We start from the raw sequence: 18,888 nt of genomic DNA, 5'->3' as shown, positions 1-18,888 counted from the left end.
CGGACATACTGGGTGCGGGGGCCGTATCCGGCCCGCGGGCCGGAGGTTCCCCACCCCTGCTTTAGCGCCTCAGTAATTTTGGGGGGGGGGGCAAGCTGCCCCCTCGCCCCCCCCGTTCCGGCGCCACTGATACTGCTGTATCCCTGGGACCCCCATATGGTGAGTGGGGTGTCGGCATGTTCTCCCCGCAGGAGAGAAGCACACAGCAAGCTTTGTAAAACGCGCCCAATTTGTTAGGTATGCCCACTGGAACGGGCCAAATGTGTTGCCAACTTCTAGTAGATAGCTGCCACCCAGAAAGAAAGAAAGCCCGCCCTGTGTAAATTTACAAGTGAATTGCAAATGGATCACTATTCGCTATCCGATCTCAAATCCATATGCATTTCCCAAACCAGCCAACAATTTTCCCAGTCTGTGCAAATGTAAGTCTGACCTTTCCACCACTATGCAACATAAACAAGCCAATCAAAACTGGCACTGATGTCACACACCCTCCCTTAAAACGCCTGGGCACACCTGAGGTTTTTATGACACTCCCAGACATGGCCAGTTACCACCCCCAAAATTCAACTTCCTGTCAGTCAAATTGCAGGGGAATATGCTATTTCTGTCCCTATTTTGGCTAATGCATGCGTACTGGGACCCATACATGCGCAGTTATTCGATAATCCTCTGATCTGCAAATTCGTACAACAGCGATCAATTCTAAATCCGTCTGTTAGACTGCTAGAGTATTATGCAATGGGCACAAATGTTAGGACCTCAAACCTTTTGCAGTTCTCACATCAGAGCATGGGGACATACTGTTCTTTCTCAATGGCGTAATTTGTGTTTTTATTTGTGTTTTTATTTTTAGCACAAAATGTCTATCACTGATATTCTGAACGCTAAGGACATTAAGGCTGCCCTAAGGGATGCAGTAGGTAAGTCCCAGTCTTCTACTTACTGTATTCTAAACACTTTCAGATAAAACTGTATATTGCTAACATTCAAGTAGTGAAGATAGTTTTAATGTAAATGCTATAAATGGTGTTGTCATATAGTATTTTCTTGTGATGAATGGAAAGGTTGTACTAGATACGTTATTAACATTTATCCATATGGCACAACAGAATATTATATAAAATTTTATATGGCATAGAGCGCAGGTTCTCAAACGTCGGTCCTCAGGACCCCACACAGTGCATGTTTTGCAAGTCTTCTCACAGAATCAAAAGTGAAATAATTAACTCCACCTGTGGCCAGGGCCGGCGCCACCACTATCGCTTCTTTTTTGAAAACACTGGCCGCATGGCGCAGGCTGATTGGCTGAGATTCAGCCAATAAGCGTGCGCCATGCGGCCAGTGTTTTAAAAAAAGAAGCGCTTCCCGCGCCACCGCATAGCGCTAGTTATTTCTTATTCACTGAAGGGACCCCCCACCGCCGCCAGCTTTATACTCAGCGCCGCTGGTACCCGCGCGGCAAGGACACCACTGCAGGGCAGGCTCCTGTCAGATGCCAACCTGGACTCCCCTGCCCGCTCCCCAGATGGCCCAACAGGTACCCCGGCACCGGGGTGCCCCACCCCGACACGCCTGGGGCCATACTTGCCTACTTTTGAAAACCAGTTTCAGGGAGATTCCTATAGCATACCTCCCAACTTTCCCGACGCAGCCCCCCCCCCCCCCCCCAACCCCCCCCCCCCACGGGAAAGAGCGGAGCTACAGGTCATGTGGGCATGGCCTCTATAATCAGGACAGTTCGGAGGTATGCTATAGTACTAAAAGCAGCAAAAAGAAAAAAATAGTGTAAGTATTGTACTGCATCCATAAAACACTGGGCGTTCCTCTGTTCCAGCCCCCTGCCCGCCCCCTTCCCTCCCCTGAGAGTGCGAACACCTCGGCGAGAGTGATACTGGACGTGAATCAGGCCCAAAGTGCATTATACACTGCCACCCCATATTACACACAGAGCCATATTACATTATACACAGCCCCCATATTACATTATACACCACCCCCCATATTACATTATACACCACCCCCCATATTACATTATACACCACCCCCCATATTACACTATACACAGCCCCCCATATTACATTATACACCACCCCCCATATTACACTATACACAGTCCCCCATATTACATTATACCCCACCCCCCATATTACATTATACACAGCCCCCATATTACATTATACACAGCCCCCATATTACATTATACACCACCCCCCATATTACACTATACACAGTCCCCCATATTACATTATACACCACCCCCCATATTACACTACACACAGTCCCCATATTACATTATACACAGCCCCCATATTACATTATACACAGCCCCCATATTACATTATACACCACCCCCCATATTACATTATACACAGCCCCCATATTACATTATACACAGCCCCCATATTACATTATACACAGCCCCCCTCATATTACATTATACACAGTCCCCCATATTACATCATACACCACCCCCCATATTACATTATACACCACCCCCATATTACATTATACACAGCCCCCCTCATATTACACTATACACAGTCCCCCATATTACATTATACACAGCCCCCATATTACATTATACACAGCCCCCCTTATTACACTATACACAGTCCCCCATATTACATTATACACCACCCCCCCATATTACATTATACACCACCCCCTCATATTACATTATGCACAGCCCCCATATTACATTATACACCCCCCCCCTATTACATCATACACCACCCCCCATATTACACTATACACAGTCCCCCATATTACATTATACACCACCCCCCATATTACATTATACACCACCCCCCATATTACACTATACACAGTCCCCCATATTACATTATACACCACCCCCCATATTACACTATACACAGCCCCCATATTACATTATACACCACCCCCCATATTACACTATACACAGTCCCCCATATTACATTATACACCACCCCCCATATTACATTATACACCACCCCCCATATTACACTATACACAGTCCCCCATATTACATTATACACCACCCCCCATATTACACTATACACAGCCCCCCATATTACATTATACACCACCCCCCATATTACACTATACAGTCCCCCATATTACATTATACACCACCCCCATATTACATTATACACAGCCCCCCATATTACACTATACACAGTCCCCCATATTACATTATACACCAATCCCCATATTACATTATACACCACCCCCTCATATTACATTATGCACAGCCCCCATATTACATTATACACCACCCCCCATATTACACACAGCCATATTACATTATACACAGCTCCCCACACACACATTGCAGTTACTCCCCCATATGACATTATATACAACTCTCTGTTACTATAGTACATTATATACATTCACCCCATATTACATTATAAACACCCCCCCCCCCCACACACACACACACAGTTTCTCTCCCATATATATTTCAGCCCACACTCCCCAGTACACACAGCACTCACCTAGCTGTGTTGATCCTTGTAGGGGAGTGCAGGGACCCTCTGTGTGGTGGGAGCAGGCAGTGTGGTGAGGGGGAAGCATTGGGCAGCCGCCAGCCGGTGACAGGAGAAGCAGACAGAGCAACCATGAGTAGGGCTGAGGCACGGAGTGTGGTGGGCGGAGCCAACTCCGGAAGCCCTGGCTGCTGCTTATGCTGACACTCCTGCAGTGCTCCTCCCGACTTCCTGGCAGCAGCAGCTCGGCCACCCATATCCCCGCGGTGGCCGGCAGTGATGTTGCCGCACAAGCCCCGCCCCCTACGTTTCCGGATGCGCACATGCGCAGTCCGGATTTTAATGAGAGACCCAAAAACCGGGAGGTGCCGGTATGTTTGCGGGGCAGCGGGAAGGTAATGCAAATAGCGGGAGCCTCCCGCTAAATGCGGGAGGGTAGGCATGTATGGCCTGGGGCGCTCCGGTGCCTTGCACCGGCCCTGCCTGTGGCTCTTTTCAAATGTGTCAGTGAGTAACACCTGCTGGGTGACCTGGAAAACATGAACTGTGTGGGGTCCTGAGGACCGAGTTTGTGAACCAATGACATAGATTTTTATTTTAAGTTATGCTGACAATGGTAATGGTAAACAATGCCTAAACAACTGCTCCATTTGTAATTGAGTTATTGGGGGCGAGATGTAATCGGGTGCAATATTTTAAACGTGTAGACGATTTTTGGTCAAAAACAGGAAAATTTGCTAGTTTTCCAAAAATCACACATGTAATAACGTGTAAATTGCGGTAAAATTTGCATGTTTTCACCAGTCTAAAAAATAGCACTTTCAAAATCGCATCCTGATGTTTTCTCATAGAAAACATCAAAATCGCAAATGTAATACAGGTTGAGTATCCCTTAGCCAAATATCCGTTATCCAAATTATTCCGAAAACCCATAGTTTCCAAAATGTACTTTGGTACTTGTACACTATCACGGCTCCCATCGCATGCCATCGCATGCCATATGTAGTGGCATGCGATGGCATGCGATGCGATTTTTCTGGGTTTTTTATGCATTTGTTGTAAAAATCGCATGCCATGCGATGCCATGCGATGCAAAGCTATGCGATTTCATGCGATTTTGATCACAAATGCATCCAAATGCATTTAAATTGTTAGGAAACATGTTAAATGCACCCCAAATGTCTTTTTTCACACTGTACCACCCCCACTATCAACTCCAACCCGAAGCGTGGCGAGCGCAGCGAGCCCGCGAGGGGTGGCGGTACGCGTCCTCCGACCTTTTCATACCCCCACTATCCACGTCGGCGTGGAGTTGAGAATAGAAAGTGTGACGAGCACAGCGAGCCACCGAGCCCGAAGCGTGGCGAGCGGACGCGGATACCTTCACAGGTATCCGTGTCCCCTCGTGGGATTCACAGCTATCCGTGTCCCCTCGCGGGGCACGCTGCACTCGCCACGCTTCGGGCTCGGTGGCTCGCTGCGCTCGCCACACTTTCTATTCTCAACTCCACGCCAACGTGGATAGTGGGGGTATGAAAAGGTCGTAGGACGCGTATCGCCGCCCCTCGCGGGCTCGCTGCGCTCGACACACTTCGGGTTGGCATTCATAGTGGGGGTGGTACAGTAACAAATGCCCTTTGGGGTGCATTTAACATGATTTTAACACATGTCAATGATTTCTGTTAAAAATGGCATCGCATCGCATCGGATCGCATGCGATGGCATGCGATCCGATGCGATTTTTTCCTATATGATGCCCATCGTGGGAGCCGTGATACTACACAAGTACCTGTACTTTTATTTTTTATTTTTTGCTAAAAACCTACTGGCTACATATGTAACTGGCACTACTAAATAGCATAGGGAGAGGTATCAGCAGTAGAAAGAAAGAAGTAATAATGCCACTGTATACGTCATTGGTACGTCCTCATTTACAGTACAGTGTTCAGTTCTGGAGGCCATATCTCCAGAAGGATATAAATACATTAGAGAGTGTACAAAGGAGGGCAACTAAAATGGTGCATGGCCTACATCACAAAACTTAATAGGAAAGACTAAAAGATCTTAATACAGTATGTATACTTTAGAGCAGAGAAGAGAAAGGGAGGACATGATAGAAACTTTCAGATACAGATGTAGCCCCTGCCATCCTTGGCTGGGGCTCGCCAGACCCTTCCCGCTGGCGAGCACCGGTGGACAGGGGCTACAATGAACTAGGCAGTGCGTGCGTCTCACATGCACTCGTGTCCCAGTCTCTCGGCGGGGACGCTGCGCGTCCCTGCCAGTTTCCGCTTCAGAGAGATGGGCAGGGTTAGGGGGGCGCATGAGGCAGCGAGGGGTACCTGCGGTGACAGCAAGGGAGGTGGCGGGGACCGGAGGCAGGCTCCGTTGCCAGGGGGCGTGCGAGCTTCTCGAGCACGCGCGCCCCCCCTGGCGGGATAGCGGGGGCTGGCGATAGAATCGCCAGCCCCTGCAAAGATGGGCTGAGCTATCAAGGGTCTTAACAAGGGACAGTTTGGAGACATTCTTCACAGAAAGAGGAGCAACAGAACATGAGGACATGCACTGAAACTAGAGGGAGGAAGATTCAGGGGAAATTTGAGGATGAATTACTTCCCAGAAAGGGTAGTGGATAAGTGGAATAGCCTCCCATCAGAGGTGGTAGAGGCAAATACAGTAGAACAATTTAAACATGCTTGGGATAGGCATATTGATATCCTTACAAAAAAATAAGGATCAAATATGGTTTCAGGTAACATGTTTAAAAAAGGGGCAGACTAGATGGGCCAAGTGGTTCTTATCTGCCGTCAAATTCTATGTTTCTATGTACCATGTAACTGCCACTAAATATGTGCTAGGACATTATTGCTTGGCATTAAAATTCGGTGTCTGAGATTGTACACAAACTTTGTTTCATATTTTAAAACCTTGTTTCATGCACAAATAAAATATATTTGTGTGTATTTCATGTTTGATGTGTTTATACAACATAAATGCAAGATACCTCAAGATATCTCATTCAAATATAAAAATATTCCAAAATACGGAATAATCCGTTATCCAAAATTCTTCTGGTCCCGACCATTTTGGATAAGGGATACTCAATTTGTAGTAAATTTACACCCTTAACCTGACCAAAAATCGCAAAACAAATAGATCAGTTCCAGCCTGGCAAGTTTCACAGAACTATGCACAGATAGTGGCTGGTCAGTCCTGTCTAGGGGAGTGGAACCCTCCAATAGGGGGCCCCCCAGGCTTCACCCAATCAGGGCTGAAACCCAGGGCTGTCCCTGTCCCAGGGCGGTGGACTGATAAAATAAGTGTAAAATTAGAATAAAAAATGAACTACAAGTCCCAGAAGGCCTATCCCCTCATGCTGGTACTTTGCGAACTACAAGTTCCAGCGTGTGGAGCATTCATGGGCTCTCTTAGACTTATAGTTCATCTGTAAAAAAAATGTTAAAAGAAACACACACACACCAAGAACAGTACAACTTTATAACATACATTTTACATCAATATACTTACCCTTCCTCGCTCCCACGGAGGTCCTCCGGCAAGGCTCAATCCGCACTGACAGCGGAGTGAGCTGGGTCCCCCCACACTGAGAGCAGCCCTGATTGCCTGTCGGCTGGGGACAGCCCTGGGCTTCAGCCCTGGATGGGTGAAGCCTGGGGGGGGGACCCTTTTATTGAGGAGTCTCCACTCCCCCAGGTACCCGGTACAGGGCTGAGCAGCCACGGTCGTCAGGTTTTGGCTGGGGACCTTGTCTAAAAACTTGCACATTATTGTTATTAAAAAACACACGTCTAAAAAAATTGCACAGTTCCGTGTCTAAAAATCACCAGAACTCACATGCAATTTCTCCAGTTATGTCACTTTAGGTTAGATTTATATATTCTAGTCATTATTATAGCAAAATAATACTTAGAAAATACAATCAAGTTTTTACAAATACAAAAAAGTTTATTTGCTATGACCAACGGTACGAAGGCATTGTTCTGCTGCTCAAGAGGAATTAAACTTTCTTTTTTCACCAGCTGACGGCTCATTTGATTACAAAGGCTTCTTCAAGACAGTTGGTCTTAGTGGCAAGTCCGCTGATCAGGCCAAGAAGGTTTTTGAAATTCTTGACAGAGACCGCAGTGGATTCATTAAGGAAGACGAGCTTGGGTAATGATATATATCTGAGTTGACATTTATCTTAAAATTATCCTCTCTCTAAACAGTGTGTACAGTGACTTTATTTTTACCACCAGACTCTTTCTGCAAAACTTTTCTGATAAAGCCAGAACTTTGAATGAAAAAGAAGTCAAACAGTTTATGAAGGCTGCTGACCCTAAGGGAAATGGCAAGATTACTGAAGCTGGTAAGCTTATGCTCAGGGCCAGTAGCCAGATGTTTGGCTTCCATCTACATACTGTACTATAAATATACACCCTCTCAAGAGGAATGGGAAGAAAGTGAAAGTGGGGAGAAACAGTGGGTGATAAGCAGTGGGAGTTGCTGGTAAGTAATAGTAGGTAAGGGAGCAGGGGTGGGAAAAGGGGGGGGAACAGGCTGTCACGCAGGAGAGCAGGGGTGGGAGCAAGCAGTCACGCAAAAAAGCAAGTGGTGAGCAGGCTGGCAGCTGGCTCCTCCACCATGACCCGCTGAGCCTACCCCCGCTCTTCACACCACCTGCCCAACCTCTTTTACCTGGTTGATCACAGGCAGCTCCGGACTTTGCGTAAGGGACGGGCGTGGCACAGGCTTCTTCCTCCCGGGTCCACACCTCTGCTGCGTTACAGCTCTGCGGTGCCCTGCACGGAGGGAGGTAACTTGCTGGGACTGTGCTTGCATGCGTGCAGGGATGATTGCCAGCTAGCGCCAAAGACAATAGAGAAGGCAGCTGCAGAGCCCTCTAGAGTATGGTGCTCATGCTGCCGAGTTTCCTGTATCCTGTTCCGTCTCTTCTCTACCAGCTGCCACTAAAGACACAGTTTCTAACTCAGCACAGTGCCGCATTTTCAATTTAAAAAAATCTAATAATTAATAAAAAATAATCTAGGGGCCCCATAGTAATTGCATCCCCTGCACCAGGGACGGGGCTGGGGTGTTCGGCGCCTCCCTGCAAACTATGAATTTGCACCCTCCCTCCCTCCCATATTTAATAAAGGGATAGCACACCATAAAAGAGGGTGGTCTTACAACCCCCAAATTTAATTTACTCCACACACAATATTATTCATATTGCACCACACATAATGGCCCTGATTCATATTACACCACTTAGTAGTATCCCTTATCCACATTACAGTCCACATTGGTAGTGCATGTAAGTAAGCAAGTTTTATTTATATAGCGCAGTTTCTCCAACAGGACTCAAGTGCATGTGCAGCAAACACCCCTCACCCCAATCCCTTTCCTCTCAGTGGGTGTTCACTACCCCCCCAGGGGCGTAACTATAGCACCGCAGCCCCCACCACCGCCACCGCGGGGGGGCGCTGTGCATGTGGGGGCGCCGGGGGCTGCGGTGCTATAGTTAGCCCCCCCCCCAATCCCCCGCAGACTTACGTATCTTGCTGGTCCCGGCGGCTCCGTTCTTCTGATGAGGACCACAACAAAATGGCCGCCCCCATATAGCAAACAGTTCTCTGAAACTGTCTGCTGTACGGGGGCGGCCATTTTGTGGTGGTCCTCAGCAGATGAACGGACGGAGCCGCTGGGACCAGCGCGATAGGTAAGACTGCGGGGGAGGGGGTTAGCGACGAGGCGGCCGGGGGGGTGCTCGACGGGGGGGGGGGGTGCTCGACGGGGCGGCGGCAGGGGGTGGGTATGGGCGCCCCCCCCCCCTAACGGCGGGGGGGCGCCCAAAACGTAGCTACGCCACTGCCCCCCCCCCAACCTGAGACATTTTGGGATGGCATTTTGAAGGGTGTCTGGCTTGTACACTTACCGGGCAGTAAAGCGGCATGGCTGTAGTTGCTGTCTCTCCTGGTGCGACTGGTGTTTGTGACTGCACCGCATTAGTACAGGTCCTCCCGAGGATTGCCCTACAAACCTGGGACACTTCTGGGCCTGCTGCTGGGAACATGCTTTATACTGCCAGCGTGGCTGCCTGTAATTCAGTTCACTGTTGACGGGTCGCAACAGTGGACAGCAGCAGAGCAGCAGAACATGGAGAACACCTATCCAGTCCAGTGCCATACCCTGATGTGCATTTATGTAGGTAAGAGAGATCAGGGGCAGAAAGAAAGAGACCAGGGTCAGAGAGGCAGAGAAAGAGAGAGAGAGACCAGGGGCAGAGAGGCAGAGAAAGAGAGAGAGACCAGGGGCAGAAAGAGAGACCAGAGAGGCAAAGAAAGATAGAGAGACCAGGGACACAGAGAGAGAAATGGAGAGAAACTCGAGACCAGGAGAGAGAGAGAGAGAGAGAGAGAGACCAGGGGGCATAAAGAGAGACCAGAGAGAGAAATGAGAGAAAGAGACCAGGGGCAGAGTGTGTGAGAGAGAGAACAGGCATAGTGAGAGAGCGAGAACAAGGGCAGAGAGAGATAGAGAGAGGAAGACATGGGAGGAGAAGAGATACCAAGGGCAGAGAGACACCAGGGACAGAGGGAGAGAACCGGGGAAGAGAGAGAGACCAGGGGCAGAGAGCGAGGCAGACATGGGGAGAGAAAGGGGGGCATGTTCCCAGGTCACTAGTGGGTGTCAGGGCAGACAGAGGTGACCGGGAGATATTGGTGGAAAGAGGAATCAGAGGGTGACAACTGCTATGAGGTGGGTGCATCCAGAAATATTCATACATTTTCTTACCAGGGTCAGTGAGTGAGGGAGACATATGGCAGAGAGAGGGGGACATATTCCCCAGTCACTATGTTCTGCTCACCTGCTCCTGTGATGACCAGTGTCCCTGAGTGTTGTACAGCTGGTGGTAATCTTACAGGTACCTCACTGCTTCTTCTCCACGCTCATAACATCAAGCGCCAATCTGGACACACACTTGTCAGCATACAGGCAGCAGGAGTCACTGGAGAAAGAAACTGGTGAGGTGATACAATAGAGGAGACCTAAGGACAGGTAAAAGTGTGACAGGGAGCAGGATGTACCAACCACTTGCGGTACATACCGCCATCCATTGTGCCAATAATTTTCACATAGACCAGGGGTGGCCAACCGGTCAGAGGTAAAGAGCTGAAAAATATCGGTAGTCAAGCTAAAGAGCCGACATCATGCGTGCACCAAAGGCGCATGCGCCCAAAAAAATATGCCTCCAATAGTGCAGTGCCATATATACATATGCCCCCAATAGTGCCAGATACACATATGCCCCCCACGGTGCCAGGTATGCACCACACGGTGCCGGGTATGCCCCCACAGTGCCAAAAAGCTGGTATGCCCCCACAGTGCCACAAACTGCTATGCCCCCACAGTGCCACAAATTGCTATGCCCCCACAGTGCCACAAACTGCTATGCCCCCACAGTGCCACAAACTGCTATGCCCCCACAGTGCCACAAACTGATATGCCCCCACAGTGCCACAAACTGATATGCCCCCCACAGTGCAAATTTCCCATCAGCAGCACTCACTGTTGTTGCTGCTGCTGCCAGGCGGGGAAAGGACAGTCTGGTGTCCTCCTGCAGTCCTGTCATGTCACAGATGGGAGGAGAGCACAGCACACCGTGCATCTCCTTCCCCCGCACTTCCCTGTGACTGGGCCGCCCACCAATCAAAGCTCACTGGCCGACTCCTGATTGGCTGCTGGACCACGAGCTCTGATTGGCGGACGGCCCAGTCACAAGGATGCACAGTAAAGGGTAGGAGAGATGCGCGATGCGCGCTCTCCTCCCCTCAGAAGGAGAAGGGATTCAGGGAACCGGCAGCAGGGGTGACTGGGACAGACGGTGGGCAGCGGGCAGCGGGCAGCAGTGGGAGCAGGAGCCACACTTTACAAGGGGGAGAGCCGCATGAGGCTCAAGAGCCACAGGTTGGCCACCACTGACATAGACACTAACATATGCGATTTGTAATGCAAAGGACAGCTCTCCCAAAAAGAGATGTCCTTTGTGATGCACTCTGGTACCTGGATTTCCGGGTCTGTGATCCAGGAGTCCCTCTACCAATGCTCCCAGTGTTGCGGAAAGAAGCCGATGTGCCTCTACAGGGTAATGCCATGTATAGCTGGTATTATCACTGCATTAGGCTACTGGTGGTAGGGCTTTAGTAAATTTTAAAATAGGGTATAATCCCTGAAAATTGGTATTTTACTGCATTTCTGCCATAGGGAGCATAGAGGGTGATGGAGAGGGTGAAAAACAGATAGTGGTCAATGGGTCATAGTGGGTGAAAAGTAAGTCAGGGGTTATAGGGAAATAGTGGGTGACTGAGGAGGCAGGGGTGAGAGGGAAAAATGGGTGACTGAGCATGCAGAGGTGACAGGGATATAATGGGTGATGGGAGATCGGTGTCAGTGATAAGGATAATTGGTGACAGGGGTGAGACAGGGATAAGGATAGTGGGTGACTGAGGATGCAGAGGTGACAGGGAAATAATGGGTGACGGGAGACTGGTGCCAGGGATAAGGATAGTTGGTGCCAGGGATAAGGATAGTTGGTGCCAGGGATAAGGATAGTTGGTGCCAGGGATAAGGATAGTTGGTGACAGGGATAAGGATAGTTGGTGCCAGGGATAAGGATAGTTGGTGACAGGGATAAGGATAGTTGGTGACAGGGATAAGGATAGTTGGTGACAGGGATAAGGATAGTTGGTGCCAGGGATAAGGATAGTTGGTGCCAGGGATAAGGATAGTTGGTGACAGGGATAAGGATAGTTGGTGACAGGGATAAGGATAGAGGGTGAGCAAGGGATAAGAATAGAGGGTGAGACAGGGATAAGTATAGTGGGTGACAGGGATATATATGGGTGAAAGGGGGGCAGAGGGTATCTGCCATGAATTGGCTATATCCAGAGACCTTCATACATTTACATACTTCTGGGACTGTGTGCAGATTAGTCTGGCTTTAATGGGCCGTGGGGTGGGTTGACTCTGAGACAGAAAAGAGGAGCCATGGCATGATGAAAGGGGAGGCCCCATTGCCCCACCTCCAGACCCCCAGCTAGAACATGTCTTCACAATAACAGGTCCTTTAGTAACACGGAGAGGCACAGCGGTAAGGTGATGTGTGTGTATATGTATATATATATATATATATATATATATATATTATATATACACACATATATATATATATATATATATATATATATATAAACAGTGTATGTAGATAGATAGATAGATAGATAGATAGATAGATAGAATAGTTTCCAGGCTGACTGTAAAGTGGAACAAATAAAATATAGTGCTCCCTTTTTTTTACATTTTCATGGTCAAAAACTTACTTTTCCCTGTGGACTGGGACTTTAAGGGTGTGAGGCTGAGGCAGAAATAATACTGTTGCTTTCAGTGCAGGTACAGTAATGGCAGCATGCCCTCTGACTGCACTCCTGTTACTGACCTGGCTGCTGACCTTTCCGTCTGCTGCCGGAGAATAGTGTCAGTGTCCAGTGGCTGGGCCGGGGGTCAGAGTGCCATGTGCCCCCCGGGCCGCTTAGCCAGTCACTGGCTGCGGGCCACGCTGGCCACCACCTCCTCCAGGCACAGGCAGCCCTCCTGCGCTGGCCGCAGCTTCCAGAACACGGCCGCGGCTACAGGAAGATGGCCGCCGGCCCCCTGCACTGAGGACATGTCCTCAGTGCAGGAGGCCGGTGGCCATCTTCCTGTAGCGGCGGCCGTGCTCTGGAAGCCGTGGCCAGCGCAGGAGTGCGGCCTGGAGGAGGGGGATGGTGATCCAGCGCAGCCAGCAGCCAGTGACTGGCTAAGCGACCCGGGGGAGTAGGAGGGCTGTCTGTCCCGGACCCCCCAGCCCAGCAACAATGGTGAGTTGCTGGTGGGGGCATGTGTGTCGTCTCTGGCACTGTGGGGGCATGTGTGTCGTCTCTGGCACTGTGGGGGCATGTGTGTCGTCTCTGGCACTGTGGGGGCATGTGTGTCCTCTCTGGCACTGTGGGGGCATCTCTGGCACTGTGGGGGCATGTGTGTCGCCCCCTGGCACTGTGGGGGCATCTCTGGCACTGTGGGGGCATATGTGTATCTGGCACTGTGGGGGAATATCTGGCACTGTGGGGGCATATGTGTCTCTGGCACTGTGGGGGCATATGTGTCTCTGGCACTGTGGGGGCATATGTGTATCTGGCACTGTGTGGGGAATATCTGGCACTGTGGGGGCATATCTGGAACTGTGGGGGCATATCTGGCACTGTGGGGGCATATGTATATCTGGCACTTTGGGGGGAATATCTGGCACTGTGGGGGCATATGTGTCTCTGGCACTGTGGGGGCATATCTAGCACTGTGGGGGCATATGTGTATCTGGCACTGTGGGGGCATATTATGTTTCTCTGGCACTGTGGGGGCATATTATGTTTCTCTGGCACTGTGGGGGCATATGTGTCTCTGGCACTGTGGGGGCATATGTGTCTCTGGCACTGTGGGGGCATATTATGTTTCTCTGGCACTGTGGGGGCATATTATGTTTCTCTGGCACTGTGGGGGCATATGTGTCTCTGGCACTGTGGGGGCATATGTGTCTCTGGCACTGTGGGGGCATATGTGTCTCTGGCACTGTGGGGGCATATGTGTATCTGGCACTGTGGGGGGAATATCTGGCACTGTGGGGGCATATGTGTCTCTGGCACTGTGGGGGCATATCTGGCACTGTGGGGGGAATATCTGGCACTGTGGGGGCATATGTGTCTCTGGCACTGTGGGGGCATATGTGTATTTGGCACTGTGGCGGAATATCTGGCACTGTGGGGGAAAATCTGGCACTGTGGACATCACATTGTGCGGTGTAATGGGCATCATGGTATGGGGCATAATGGGCATTACAGTGTGGGGAGCATTGGGTAATTGCCATCACAGTATGGGGTGCAATGGGCATCAAGGTGTGCGGCATAATGTGTAATTAGCATCACAATGTGCAATCTGCAGGTACACAATACAGTCAAGGTACAGGCCACGCCCCCTTATGATAGGCCACACGCCTAATTTTTCTGCGTGCCACCAACGCGCACAAGCATTCAGCTTTCCAGAATGATGGGGGGTATGGGCCAGTGCTCTGGACTTGCCCCCTAGGCTAAAAGTTGCCAGCCAGCCCCTGTCAGTGTCCAATTAATCTTATCTTCTGTGCGGCAGATCCCCGGGTTGAATAGCTGTAGGCCAGCTTCTGCCCTGTAGTGGCCAGTCTCCGGAGCTTCTCTTTTGCTTGAGAAAGCAGCAGATAGCTCCTGCAAAGTGTGAGAGTCGCACTTCAGGAACACACTGCAGACGCTGCTGTATCTCGTCATAGAGTTGGCCAGTTACAGTACCTAGCTGTTGGCAGGGACAGAGAACAGCAGCGGAGTTGCAGAGCAGGGAGATGCGCCTCTCCAGCACAGCGCCTCCCTGCTTTGCAGGAGCTGCTGAGCGGCTAGCGCCGGCCCTGCCCTGCACCCTCCATCGTTACACCACTGGGATGCAATGTGGGTGCTGAACACATGCCCTTGAGTCCCAGGGGGCCCACACTACACACTCTGCACCCATTCTTAATGGGCGACACTGGGGAGAGGCAGTGAGTAACACTGGGGAGAGGCAGTGAGTAACACTGGGGAGAGGCGGTGGGTGACACCGGGGAGAGGCAGTGGGTGACACCAGGGAGAGGCAGTGGGGGACACCAGGGAGAGGCAGTGGGGGACACCAGGGAGAGGCAGTGGGGGACAGTCAATAGATGATGGAAAAAAGGAGCTAACAAAACGGTGCACAAGACTCAGGCAATTGTTAGGGTGGTTTTTCTAAAGTTGTTGCTTAAAAAGGGAATAGTTGTTCTAATTAGACCTGTATACATAACAAACACACAAATGTAGGAAGAAACACTCAGTTCTATTACATATAGATTAAAAAAGCTATGTAGGAATTCATACATCCACATGACACATATACAGCATCAATCGAAAATGTTACTGGGTTTGTTACTACTAATGTAACTGGAATGAATCTTATTCAGTGGTTGGAGATTGGTAACTCTTTGGCAGAAAATGCACAGTTCGTGAGGAATGGAAAACTGCTATTGACCGTGTAGCCTGTCGAACTTAATGTATGGGCTTACTGGACAGCTGCCCTAGGGCCCCACCATTCTAAAGGGTCCCATACATCAGCAATTAATTGTGACAATTTTCAGATATGGGCCCTTATTCTGATCGGTGCGTACTTTTCCGCATTTCTACGGTGCGGGCCGCACGCCACGCTGTGCGGACGTCGGCCGTAAAAACGCCCACCGAGCCTCCGCATTCGGACGGACTCGCAGTTTAAGAACAGGGCGTGTTTACGGACGACATACAAACCATGCGTGTGCGGTGGACACACTCAGATTATGCACGGTATTACAGAGTATGCACGGTGATACCGCATCCGAATGGATGGCAAGCGGGGCGTCCGCACCGAAGCGGTGTATTTACGCAAAACTAGCCACTATTATGTCTACTCTGCAATACATCACATGACCCACTTATTCAATTACCTATCCTCATAAAAAAAAGTTTATTTGTAATTGGAATCAATTAAATGCCAATATATACTTAAACCCATGCCTAACACATCCATTGCACACATTAACCCTTACATCAATTGAAGTGCAATGGTTTGTATTTGTCCCTGTGTAAAATATTATAAACAATCTACACATATACTGTTTAATGTGAAAAGAAAACCAACAACTTCGAACTTGCATAAAACATTTATTCAGACAACTTTGCAACAGTTAAATATTAAAATAAAAAATACAAATTTACAATAGCAAGTCGCTAAGGTCCTGCAGGTCTGCAATTAGCAGCTGTAAGTGGTGCCGCATCCGCATGAGGGCCCCACGAACACCCTCATCTGCTTGTGTTGTGGCATCTGTGGGCATGTAAAAGGGGCAAAAATTAGTCATGATATTCATGCATACATTTCACATACTGCTACATAAATCGAAGAAATGCAAGGTGACATGTATGTATATATATATATATATATATATATATATGTAGAGAGATAGAGAGAGAGAGACACAGAGAGAGACACACATAGATAAATATATATGACACATACATATATACATACATGCAAACATATTTCATTAATACTGTGTTTTTGCCCCTCTACCCTTTACTCTGCAGAAGACCTAACAGTCATAGTGTTTCTTCTGATTCACAACCCACACATGACTAAGCAATGACAAGCATTTCATGTCCTCCGTCAATAACAACTTGTCACAATCTCCTCAGTCTAAGTTCAGTGATGTTTCGTGGCATGGGAGTTATGCAAATGTCAGGAATGCACAGTACACATCCTCAAAATCATTATTCAGTCTAAACCAACCTACAATTCTGTGAGGGGAAAAAAACAATCTGAACCACAGGGGGTGTTTAGGTAGAGGAGGCTCCAGGGACACTGTCAACTTGTGACTCCATTCTAAGGCAGGCCTGGCCATACTCCATTTATAGCATACATCATATAGTTTATAAATATCATTCACCTAAAACATATATTCAGCTATATGATGGGACAGAATCTACGCTTGCAGCAGGTGAATTTAATCCATAAATGATAAACTCATCCCTTTACTCCAGGATCCTGTTTAACTACAACGGTTATGTGCCAGTCAAAATGGAGGTCCAAGCCATCCCACAAACCTGTGTAATTAAGATGTGTCCTGGATGAAAGGGATGCCTTGGTCACCCCATCTAACCCGTACCTGTATCTGTAGCTACCCACTTTGTGTTATGTATTAATAGTATTGTAACAAAAATTATCCTCACCAGTGCTACATAACAAATACGAGTACAAATAATTGATGAATGATGCATTATGTATACATACCGATCTCTTCACCCTCCACCACCTCACACGCCTCCTCCTCCTCTGCATCGGCCGCCTCCTCGACATTCCTGGCCTCCTCAATAGGCACGACCGCCTCAGCCACCTCCTCCACATCCTCCTCCGCCACCAACACCTCCTCAGCCACCTCCTCCACCAACACCTCCTCCACATCCTCCACCACCACCTCCTCAGGCACCTCCTCCTCCTCCACCACCTCCTCAACCACTTGCTCCTCCTCCTCCACAACATCCTCCTCCTCCACCACCTCCTCCTCCACTTGCTCCTCCTCCTCCACAACATCCTCCTCCTCCACCACCTCCTCCTCCACTTGCTCCTCCTCCTCCACCACCTCCGGCACCTCCTCCTTGCCCTGGGCTGCCTCTGCCTCTTCCCGTGCCTGTCGTGCTTGGGCTCGTGCTGTGTGGGAGAAAACAAACATCATTGTCAATGTAGGGTCATTGGAGCACATGTATTAAGCCATAACAAGAGATACATGGAAGGGTGATAATGATCGAAAATGATGGTTGAAAGTTGCTCCTTACTGTTAATGGACTAAAAAATCTGAAATTTAAGTTAAAATGTGATTGTTAGTAATTTGTTAAATCATTACAACCCTTGCATTTATCAATGGTTAACACATATTACATCAGGCACATTGTATGCATCAGAATCAATAATGCTATGTAATTACATATAAAAGCCACATGACTGCATGTTAACCAGGAAGAAGCACACATAACAGTCTATGGACTTTTAAACCCATGGACACCCACTTAACATTCTACAATTGTTATAGTTTATATATGCTATGATGTAAGTGCGAAATTTCCGTGTGTAAATACTCACAATCAGCTATTTGCCTCCTAATCTCCTGGAGTAGCTCTGGCTGGCGCCTGCGGAGGTCTGACCACCGCCTCTCCAATTGGGCGATGCTCCTCCGCACCCGGGTGCGGGCGTAAATACGGCGCCCTGCCGCAGCATAGGCCCGCCGTTTCTGGCCATTCGTAATAAAGGGCCCCGCACGGCCCAGCCTTGTCTCCATGACGGAGACCAGTGCACGAAGCTCCGCAGGCGAAAATGGGTCTGCTCTGCGTGACTCCGCCATCTTAGCACTGGCATAAATCAACCAATCATGTGCTGTAATTGGTTTATCACAGTTATTTGTGTTAATAACTTTATTGTTCATCTTTACATTAACAGCGTCTCTGCGCCAACACAAATGGCGAAAACTTCGCATGCCTTAACAACGGTAGTGCTGATGTATGGCAATGAACAAATCTGATATATATAAAACACAGTGTGTATGCACTTTGCAAATCGAATAACGCATCGCACCGCCAAGCAACGCGTGCTATAGCTTTGCAACGCATAGCTGTACTTCGCATTACTTACTCTATGCATCTATGTGTATGCGTACATTTATGTTTAAAAGACACATACACATACGTGCAGGTATCCTGAGTCCACCATTATACAC

General features: G+C 48.9%; 1 pseudogene; it reads left to right on the top strand.

Moving 5' to 3' along the window:
- Positions 1–862: 862 nt before the first annotated feature.
- Positions 863–7,904, top strand: LOC146021188 (parvalbumin beta pseudogene; annotated as a pseudogene).
- Positions 7,905–18,888: the final 10,984 nt, after the last annotated feature.

Source organism: Crinia signifera, chromosome 7, assembly GCF_055691185.1.
Source record: "Crinia signifera chromosome 7, ASM5569118v1, whole genome shotgun sequence".
NCBI lineage: Eukaryota > Metazoa > Chordata > Amphibia > Anura > Myobatrachidae > Crinia > Crinia signifera.
The sequence above is the reverse complement of the archived record's forward strand: the minus strand, read 5'-3'. Positions and strand labels throughout refer to the sequence as shown.